Source organism: Budorcas taxicolor, chromosome 12 (assembly GCF_023091745.1).
Source record: "Budorcas taxicolor isolate Tak-1 chromosome 12, Takin1.1, whole genome shotgun sequence".
Classification (NCBI taxonomy): Eukaryota; Metazoa; Chordata; class Mammalia; order Artiodactyla; family Bovidae; genus Budorcas; species Budorcas taxicolor.
In genome coordinates, this window is record NC_068921.1 from 1,554,437 (window position 1) to 1,565,810 (window position 11,374).

An 11,374-nucleotide genomic window follows, 5' to 3' on the forward strand; every position below is an offset into this window, starting at 1 on the left:
GTTTTGCAGTAGTTTTGAGCTGCCTGTATATTGAAGCTCAGGGGTGAGTTCCTGTGTTGCTGGAGAATTTGCATGGTATGTCTTGCTCTGGAGCTTGTTGGCCCTCGAGTAGTGCTTGGTTTCAGTGTAGATATGGAGGCATTTGATGAGCTCCTATTGATTAATGTTCCCTGGATTCAGGATTTCTCTGATTTTCTTAGGATTTGGAATTAAGCCTCCTGTTTCTTGTTTTTAGTTTTATTTTTACACTAGCCTCAGGACTTCTCCATCTATACAGCACTGATGATAAAGCATCTAGGTTATAGATTAAAGGTTTCTCCACAATTGAGGGTCACCCACAGAGGTTCACCGAGTTACATGGAGAAGAGAAGAGGGAGGGGGTAGTTAGAGGTGACTGGAATGAGATGAGGTGGGATCAAAAGAGGAGAGAGCAAGCTAGCCAGTAATCACTTCCTTATGTACGCTCCACAGTCTGGACCACTCAGAGGTGTTCACGGAGTTATACAGGGAAGAGGAGAGGGAGGAAGTAGACAGAGGTGGCCAGGAGGATAAAAGAGGGAAATGAAAGGGAGAGAGAGAGATCCGGCCAGTAACCAGTTCCCTGAGTGTTCTCCACCGTCTGGAACACACAGAGATTCACAGGGTTGGGTAGAGAAGAGAAGGGGTAGGGAGGAGACAAAGTCCACCTTGTGGAGAAAAAGGAGAGTCCAAAGGAGGGGGAAATGGTCAAGCCAGTAATCTCACTCTCAGGTAGAGTTGGGTACTGAAGATTGGATTTTTACATGTACAAAATTGACAACATATACCAAAAAGCAAAGATTAAAAATCTGGAGTAGAGATTGGATTTTCAAAAATACAATATTAAAGAAAAGAAGAAGAAGAAGAGGTAAAAAAGAAAGAAAAAACAAACAAGCAAAACAAACAAACAAAGCCACAAAAATTATTATTAAAAATAATAATTAGAGAAATAGAGTACTTAAAAATTTAAGAAAGTTAAAAAAAAAGAAAAGAAAAACAAAAAAAGAAGAAAAAACAATCACGCAACCCCATCAACTCAAAAAAAAAAAAAGATTGTAAAAGTAGTAAAGGTATATCTGGCCCTTTCTCTGGTATTGTGGGTTGTGTAGGGGCACTTCCAAGGCAGTTCCCTCTGTTTAACTTCCTCTGTTTGCTGGTCTCTTCAGTGTTTGATTTCCGCCTTGACACAGGGAGGGCGGTGGTGGACACACTAGGCTCACTATTCAGTCACGCTGTGGGGAGGGAGGGATACTGCAAACAAATATTACTGGCATGTGCTTGCAGTGTCTCATCCACTCTGGGCTTGCCCCTACTTGCAGCGCATTCTGCTCAGGCTCTACATAGCTCCACCAGGGAACCGTCTGAGGCTGGCCCTAGGCTTCATGCACCTCCCCGGTCTAAGCCGCTCAGGCTCGGCACTGAGGAAGCCCTCAGAGGCTCAGATTTGGTTGGGTCTGCGTTTTGTGCCTTTCCCAGGTCCAAGGAGCTCAGGAGTTTGGCAAGCACAATCGCTGCGACTATGGCCTTTCCCTGCTGCTCAGTTTTCTGGGTATACCGCTGGCGTTCCTTCTTAGGTGGATGATGACTGTCCAGAACCCCCAGAAGTCTTAGTTAACAAAAAAGCCTGCTTGCATTTTGGTAGGTAATGTCTCTCTTGGGCTGCGATTGCCCCCTTCCAGCCCTTAAGGTTCTGGCTGCCTGTCACCGGAGGGGGTGGTCTGCAGCCGGCTATTTCCGATCCATCCTTTGTTCTGTGTGCGGTCCTGGCGGTGTCTTATGTTCGAGCATTTCACGTGGTAGCTATCCCACAGTCTTGTTTGCTAGCCCAAATTAGTTTGCTCTGACCACACGTGGTGCATTCTGGCCGGATTCTCATAAAAGCACTGCAGCCCGCACCTCCCATGGCCCGATTCTTAAAAAGCACTGCTGGCTGCGTCTCCCGCTCCTCCCTGCCCGGCCCCTGCTTGCTAGTGGCAGATCCAGGCATCTGTGCTGCTTTTCCGCTGGTGAAGTTACTGTTGGGCTCGTAATCTGTTGGTTTTAATTATTTATGTTTCCTTCCTGTTATGTTGCCCTCTGTGCTTCCAAAGCTCACCACAGACTCAGCTGCGAGAATGTTTCCTGGTGTCTGGAAACCTCTCTTTTTAAGAATCTCTTCCCGGGATGGGATTCCTTTCCCAGTACGGAGCTCCCTCCCTACCTCCTTTGTCTCTTTTTTTGTCTTATATTTTTTCCTACCTGTTTTTGAAGCCAATGATCTGCTTTGCTGGGTGCCTGATGTCCTCTGCCAGCATTCAGAAGTTGTTTTGTGAAATTTACTCAGCGTTGAATTGTTCTTTTGATGAATTTTTGAGGGAGAAAGTGGTCCCCCTGTCCTATTCCTCTGCCATCTTAGGACCGATTTTAGGTTTTTTAATGCTGAGTTTCAGGCCAACTTTTTCACTCTCCTCCATCGCTTTCATCAAGAGGCTCTTTAGATCTTCTTCTCTTTCTGCCATAAGGGTGGTGTCATCTACATATCTGAAATTATTGATAATTCTCCCAGCAATCTTGGTTCCAGCTTGTGCTTAATCCAGCCGAACATTTCTCATGATGCACTCTGCATATAAGTTAAATAAACAGGATGACAATATACAGCCTTGACATATTCTTTTCACAATTTGGAACCAGTCCATTGTTCCATGTCCAGTTGTAACTTGCTTCTTGACCTGCATACGGATTTCTCAGGAGTTAGGTCAGGTGGTCTGGTATTCCCATCTCTTGAAGAATTTTCCATAGTTTGTTGTGATCCACACAGTCAAAGGCTTTCAAGTGGTAAATGAAGCAGAAGCAGATGTTTTCCTAGAATTCTCTTGCTTTTTCAAAATTCCAAAGGATGTTGGCAATTTGCTCTCTGGTTTCTTTGCCTTTTCTAAATCAATCTTGAACATCTGGAAGTTCTCAGTTCATGTACTGTTGAAGCCTAACTTGGAGAATTTTGAGCATTACTTTGCTAGCACGTGAGATGAGTGCAATTGTGCAGTAGTTTGAACATTCTTTGGCATTGCCTTTCTTTGGAGTTGGAATGAAAACTGACATTTTCCAGTCCTGTGGCCACTGCTGAGTTTTCCAAATTTGTTGGCATATTGAGTGCAGCACTTTCACAGCATCATCTTTCAGGATTTGAAAGAGCTCCACTGGAATTCCATCACCGCCACTAGCTTTATTCATAGTGATGTTTTCAAAGGCCCACTTGACTTCACATTCCAGCATGTCTAGCTCTAGGTGAGTGATCACACCATCATGATTATCTTGGTCGTGAAGATCTTTTTTGTACAGTTCTTCTGTGTATTCTTTCCACTTCTTCTTAATATCTTCTGCTTCTTTTAGGTCCATACCATTTCTGTCCTTTATTGCGCCCATCTTTGTGTACACGTGTATCAATAAAATAAAATACCTTGGAATAAACCTAACTAAGAAGGTAAAGAATCTGTACTCAGAAAACTATATTACACTTAATGGGAGAACTGAAGACACATGTGGCTTTGGTGGTATATCAGTGAGCATAGCTGCCTTCCAAAGAAATTGAAGATGTCACAAACAAATAAGAAGACATACCATCACATAGCTTTGAGGAGTTAACATTATTAAAGTAATTTTACAACCCAAAGCAATCTGCAGAATCAGTACAATCCTTATCAAAATGCAAATGGTGTTTTCCCAGAACTATAACTAATAATTCTAAAATTTGAATGGAAACAAAAGATTCAGAATAGCCAAAACAATCAAGAAAGAAGAAAAAAGCTAAAGATAACATTCCTCTTGCTTTCAAACTATACTGAAAAGCTACAGTTATCAAAACAGTACAGTTCTGGCACAAAATGGACATATCAATCAATGGAAATGATTAGAAAGCCCCTCCCATAAAAATCTATATATATGTGCATGCTAAGTTGCTTCAGTCATGTTCTACTTTATGACCCCATGAATTGTAGCCTGACAGGCTCCTTTGTCCATGGGATTCTCCAGGCAAAAATACTGGAGTGGATTGCCATTCCCTTCTACAGGGGGTCTTCCTGAACCAAGGGTCGAACCCAAGTCTCCTACCTCTCCTGCATTTTCAGGCAGTTTGTTTACCACTGGTAACACCTGGGAAGCCACAATATTAAGCACATATTAAGAGTATACCCCAATATTAAGAGTATACAGTGCATGCATGTTAAGTCACTTCAGCTGTGTTCTGACTCTTTGTGATCCTATGGATTGTAGCATCCCTGTCTTCAATGTCCATGGAATTTTCCCTGCAACAATACTGGAACAGATGGTCATGCCCTCTTCTAGGGTATCTTCCCAACCCAGGGATCGAATCCCTGTCTCTTATGTCTCCTGCATTGGTAAGCAGGTTCTTTACCACTAGTGCCAGCTCATATTGTCATTTAATCTACAACAAAGAAAGTAAGACTATACAATGGGGAAAGATACCCTTTTCAATGAATATGTTGGGAAACTGGACAGTTACATATGCAAACTGGACTACTTTCTCACACCATATAAAAATAAAACCAAAATGCATTAAGGACTTAAATGTAAAACCTAAAACCATAAACACAACAATTACAACAACATAAGAGAAGACTCTACACATAAACATCACCAGATGGTCAATACCGAAATCAGATTGATTATATTCTTTGCACCCAAAGACAGAGAAGCGCTATACAGTCAGCAAAAACAAGACTGGGAGCTGACAATGGCTCAGATTATGAATTCCTTATTGCCAAATTCAGATTGGAATTGAAGAAAGTGGAGAAAACCATTAGACCATTCAAGCATAACCTAAATTAAATCCCTTATGACTATACAGTGGAAGTCAGAAATATATTTAAGGGACTAGATCTGACAGACAAAGTGCCTGATGAGCTATGGATGGAAGTTCGTGACATTGTACAGGAGACAGGAATCAAGACCACCCAAGAAAAAGAAATATAAAAAAGCAAAATGGCTGTCTGAGGAGGCCTTACAAATATCTGTGAAAAGAAAGGAAGCAAAAAGCAAAGGAAAAAAGGAAAGATATAACCATTTGAATGCAGAGTTCCAAAGAATAGCAACGAGAGATAAGAAAGCCTTCCTCAGTGATCAATGCAAAGAAATAGAAGAAAAACAATAGAATGGGAAAGACTAGAGACCTCTTCAAGAAAATTAGAGATACCAAGGGAACATTTCATGCAAACATGGGCTCAATAAAGGACAGAAATGGTATGGACCTAACAAAAGCAGAAGATATTAAGAAGAGGCGGCCAAAATGCACAGAAAAACTCTACAAAAAAGATCTTCATGACCCAGATAATCACGATGGTGTGCTCACTCACCTAGAGCTAGACATCCTGGAATGTAAAGTCAAGCGGGCCCTAGGAAGCATCACTACGAACAAAGCTAGTGTAGGTGATGGAATTCCAATTGAGCTGTTTCAAATCCTGAAAGACGATGCTGTGAACGTGCTGCACTCAATATGCCAGCAAATTTGGAAAATTCAGCAGTGGCCACCGGACTGGAAAAGATCAGTTTTCATTGCAATCCTAAAGAAAGGCAATGCCAAAGAATGCTCAGACTACCACATAATTGCACTCATCTCACATGCTAGTAAAGTAATGCTCAAAATTCTCCAAGCCAGGCTTCAGCAATACGTGAACTGTGAAATTCCAAATGTTCAAGCTTGTTTTAGAAAAGGCAGAGGAACCAGAGATCAAATTGCCAACATCTGCCAGATCTTTGAAAAAGCAAGAGAGTTCCAGAAATACATCTATTTCTGCTTTATTGACTATGCCAAAGTCTTTGACTGTGTGGATCACAATAAACTGTGGAAAATTCTGAAAGAGATGGTAATACCAGACCACCTGACCTGCCTCTTGAGAAACCTGCATGCAGATCAGGAAGCAACAGTTAGAACTGGACATGGAACAATGACTGGTTTCAAATAGGAAAACGAGTATGTCAAGGCTGTATATTGTCACCCTGCTTATTTAATTTATATGCAGAGTACATCATGAGAAACGCTGGTTTGAAAGAAGCACAAGCTGGAATCAAGATGGCTGGGAGAAATATCAATAACCTTAGATATGCAGATGACACCACCCTTATGGCAGAAAGTGAAGAGGAACTAAAAGTGAAAGAGGAGAGTGAAAATGTTGGCTTAAAGCTCAACATTCATGAAACTAAGATCATGGCATCCAGTCCCATCACTTCATGGGAAATAGATGGGGAAACAGTGGAAACAGTGTCAGACTTTATTTTGGGGGGCTCTGAAATCACTGCAGATGGTGACTGCAGCCATGAAATTAAAAGACGCTTACTCCTTGGAAGAAAAGTTATGACCAACCTAGATAGCATATTCAAAAGCAGAGACATTACTTTGCCAACAAAGGTCCGTCTAGTCAAGGCTATAGTTTTTCCTGTGGTCATGTATGGATGTGAGAGTTGGACTGTGAAGAAAGCTTAGCATCGAAGAATTGATGCTTTTGAACTGTGGTGTTGGAGAAGACTCTTGAGAGTCCCTTGGACTGCAAGGAGATCCACCAGTCGATTCTGAAGATCAGCCCTGGGATTTTTTTGGAGGGAATGATGCTGAAGCTGAACCTCCAATACTTTGGGCACCTCATGGGAAGAGTTGACTCTGGAAAAGACTTTGATGCTGGGAGGGTTTGGGGGCAGGAGGAGAAGGGGGTGACATAGGATGAGATGGCTGGATGGCATCACTGAATTGATGGACGTGAGTCTGAGTGATCTCTGGGAGTTAGTGATGGACAGGGAGGCCTGCGTGCTCGATTCATGGAGTTGCAAAGAGTCGGACATGACTGAGTGACTGAACTGAAATGAATTGATTCATACTAAGCAAACAAGTAAAATCAAAAATGTCATAAACTTTTTGTTAGGCAAAAATTCATAAGCTTTCTAAAATATATATATATTATACATATTATTTACATATGTGTATTTAAGCTTTTCTACTACACTTGATAAAGGCTTGAGAAAGAACAACAGAAAATGGAGAAACTGGAAAACATAAACCAAATAAAATGGGAGCTGCTGCTGCTGCTAAGTCGCTTCAGTCGTGTCCGACTCTGTGCGGCCCCATAGATTGCAGCCCACCAGGCTCCCCCATCCCTGGGATTCTCCAGGCAAGAATACAGGAGTGGGTTGCCATTTCCTTCTTCAATGCATGAAAGTGAAAAGTGAAAGTGAAGTCGGAGCACTGAATGTGAAATAGAAAATGTAAAACAAGCTAGATAAAAGCAAAACATTCTCAGACAGCATTTTTTCATGTTTTTGTTAGCCATAAGTATGTTTTCTTTGGAGAAATGTCTGTTTAATTCTTTGGCTCATTTTAAAAATATGGAATGCTTCATCAATTTGCTTGTCATCCTTGCACAGGGGCCATGCTAATCTTCTCTGTATCATTCCAATTTTAGTATATGTATTGCCGAAGTCAGAATGGCTGCTATCAAAAGTCTACAAACAGTAAACGCTGGAGAGGGTGTGGAGAAAAGGGAACCCTCTGACACTGTTGGTGGGAATGCAAACTAGTACACCACTATGGAGAACAGGGTGGAGATTCCTTAAAAAACTGGAAATAGAACTTCCATATGACCTAGCAATCCCACTGCTGGGCATACACACCAAGGAAACCAAAATTGAAAGAGATACATGTACCCCAATGTTCATTGCAGCCCTGTTTACAATAGTCAGGACATGGAAGTAACCTCGATGTCCATCAGCAGACAAATGGATAAGAAAGCTGTGATTCATATACACAATGAAATATTACTCAGCCATTAAAAAGAATGCATTTGAATCAGTTATAATGAGGTGGATGAAACTGGAGCCTCTTATAAAGAGTGAAATAAGTCAGAGAGAAAAACACCAATACAGTACACTAACACATATATATGGAATTTAGAGAGTTGGAAATGATTACCCTATATGTGAGATAGCAAAAGAGACACAGATGTAAAGAACAGACTGTTGGACTCTATGGGAGAAGGCGAGGGTGGGGTGATTTGAGAGAATAGCATTGAAACATGTATTATTATCGTATGTGAAATAGATCACCAGTCCAGGTTTGATGCATGAGACAGGGTGCTCAGGGCTGGTGCACTGGGATGACCCTGAGGGATGGGAAGGAGAGGGAAGTGGGAGGGGTTTCAGGATGTACATGTGCATGTACACATGTATACCCATGGCTGAGTCATGTCAATGTATGGCAAAAAAAACCACTACAATATTGTAAAGTAATTAGCCTCCAATTAAAATGAATAAATAAATTTTAAAAAATCCTCATATAGTCCCGCTGTTTATAAACATGGCTGCTCATTAGAAACAAATCTGGAGAGCTGGTGGGATAAAAGCAATACCCAGGCAATTTTATTTTTCAAAAATTTCCAAGATAATTCTGATATGCTTCTGGATTTTAAAAAGTGATTACAGGTGTTTCTATTAAATAGTAGTTTTGATGATATAGAATTCTATTATCTTTTTCTGTTGACCAATCATGATACAATGGTATCAGGTAATAGTTACATAATCACAATAGTAAAAGATGTTTATCAATTTTCACAATCAACATTCAGACAAAAAATAAAAGATAATTGCAATTGCAAGCCATAATGGAAATATGATTAACCTAATAATATAAAATAATTACATACAATTTGGTGGGGGTCAATCAGAGTGATGTAGTAAGTGGGAAGTGCATACGTGCACATATTTTCATATGCTCAGTCAGTCTGTCTTTTGGTTGGTGCATTTAATCCATCTACATTTAAAGTAATTATCAATATGTATGATCCTATAACCGGTTTCTTAGTTGTTTGGGATTTATTTTCTGTAAGTAGGGCTTTTTCTTCTCTTGTTTCCTGCCTAGAGAAGAACATTTAGAATTTCTTGTAGAATTTGTTTGGTGGTCCTGAATTCTCTTAACTTTTGCCTGTCTGGAAATCTTTTGATTTCTCCATCAAATCTGAAGGAGAGTTGCTGGATAGAGTACTCTTGGTTGTAGGATTTTCGCTTTCATCACTTTATTTATTATTTTATGCTTTTATTGCTTCATTTGACTTTCATTTATTTTGTTTGTTTTTTTGTCTTTGTGTATTTATTTATTTTTTATTTTAATTGGAGGCTAATTACTTTACAATTAAAATAAAAAAATAATAAATAATACATTCAAATGAATCAGCCATGGGTGTATATGTGTTCCCCATCCTGACTCTCCCTCCCACCTCCCTCCCCACCCCATTTCTCAGGGTCATCCCAGTGCACCAGCCCTGAGCACCCTGTCTCATGCATCAAACCTGGACTGGTGATCTATTTCACATATGATAATATACATGTTTCAATGCTATTCTCTCAAATCATCTTGCCCTCACTTTCTCCCACAGAGTCCAACAGTCTGTTCTTTACATCTGTGTCTCTTTTGCTGTCTCGCATATGGGTCATTATTACCATCTTTCTAAACCACTGTATTAGTGGTTTTCTTTCTGACTTACTTCGTTCTGTATAATAGGCTCCAGTTTCATCCCCCTCATTAGAACTGAATCTAATGAATTCTTTTTAGTGGCTGAAAAATATTCCATTGTGTATATGTATCACAGCTTTCTTATCCATTCATCTGACAATGGATATCTAGGTTGCTCCCATGTCCTGGCTATTGTAAACAGTGCTGCAATGAACATTGGTGTACACATGTCTCTTTCAGTTCTGGTTTCCTCGGTGTGTATGCCCAGCAGTGGGATTTCTGGGTCATATGGAAGTTCTATTTCCAGCTTTTTAAGAAATCTCCAAATTGTTCTCCATAGTGGTGTACTAGTTTTCATTCCCACCAACAGTGGAAGAGGGTTCCCTTTTCTCCACACCCTCTCCAGCATTTATTGCTTATAGACTTTTGGATAGCAGCCATTCTGACCACAGTGAGATGGTACCTCATTGTGGTTTTGATTTGCATTTCTCTGATAATGAGTGATGTTGAGAATCTTTTCATGTGTTTGTTAGCTATCTGTAGGTCTTCTTTGGAGAAATGTCTGTTTAGTTCTTTGACCCATTTTTTGATTGGGTCGTTTATTTTTCTGGAATTGAGCTGCTGGAGCTGCTTGTATATTTTTGAGATTAATTCTTTGTCATTTGCTTCATTTGCTATTATTTTCTCCCATTATGAAGGCTGTCTTTCACTTTGCATATAGTTTCCTTCATTATGCAAAAGCTTTTAAGTTTATTTAGGTCACACTTGTTTATTTTTGCTTTTATTTCCATTACTCTGAGAGGTGAGTCATAGAGGATTCTGCTGTGATGTATGTCGGAGAGTGTTTTGCCTATGTTTTCCTCTAGGATTTTTATGTTTTCTGGGCTTATATTGAGGTCTTTAATCCATTTGCAGTTTATTTTTGTGTATGGTGTTAGAAAGTGTTCTAGTTTCATTCTTCTACAAGTGGTTGACCAGTTTTTCCAGCAACACTTGTTAAAGAGATTGTCTTTAATCCATTGTATATTCTTGCCTCCTTTGTCAAAGACAAGGTGTCCATAGGTGCATGGATTTATCTCTGGGTGCTCTATTTTGTTTCATTGATCTATATTTCTGTCTTTGTGCCAGTACCATACTATCTTGATGACTGTAGCTTTGTAGTATAGCCTGAAGTCAGGCAGGTTGATTCCTCCAGTTCCATTCTTCTTTCTTAAGATTGCTTTAGCTATTCGAGGTTTTCTGTAATTCCATACAAATTGTGAAATTATTTATTCTACTTCTCTGAAAAATACCATTGGTAGTTTGACAGGGATTGCATTGAATCTATAGATTCCTTTGGGTAGTATACTCATTTTCGCTATATTGATTCTTCTGATACATGAACATGGTATATTTCTCCATCTATTTGTGTCATCTTTGATTTCTTTCATCAGTGTTTCATAGTTATATGTGTGTGTGTGTGTGTGTGTGTGTGTGTGTGTGTGTGTATGTCTTTCGTTTCTTTAGGTAGATTTATTCCTAAGTATTGTATTCTTTTCGTTGCAATGTCATCACTTTAAATATATCATGCCATTCCCTTCTGAGAAGGGAGTTCTCAGAGTTGTAGAGTTTTAGAGTTTCTGTTGAGAAATAAGCTGATAGGCTTATAGGAGTTTCCTTATATGTTGTCTTTCTTCCCCTTTTGCTTTTAATATTTTATCTCTGTCTTTAATTTTTTGTTAGTTTGATTATTATGTGTCTTGGTGTGTTCTTCCTTAGGTTTTTCCTGCCTGGGATTCTCTGTGCTTCCTGGACTTGGTTGAGTATTTCCTTTTCCAAGTTACAGAATTTTTCAGCTATTATCTTTTTAAATATTTTCTGAGGTCCTTT

The 11,374-nt window shown here is 39.7% G+C and overlaps 1 non-coding gene across 1 annotated transcript; it reads right to left on the minus strand.

The window, feature by feature from the left end:
- Nucleotides 1-7,380: 7,380 nt before the first annotated feature.
- Nucleotides 7,381-7,489, minus strand: LOC128057897 (U6 spliceosomal RNA). Its single transcript, XR_008200354.1, has one exon. It is a non-coding gene; the product is annotated as a U6 spliceosomal RNA (small nuclear RNA).
- Nucleotides 7,490-11,374: the final 3,885 nt, after the last annotated feature.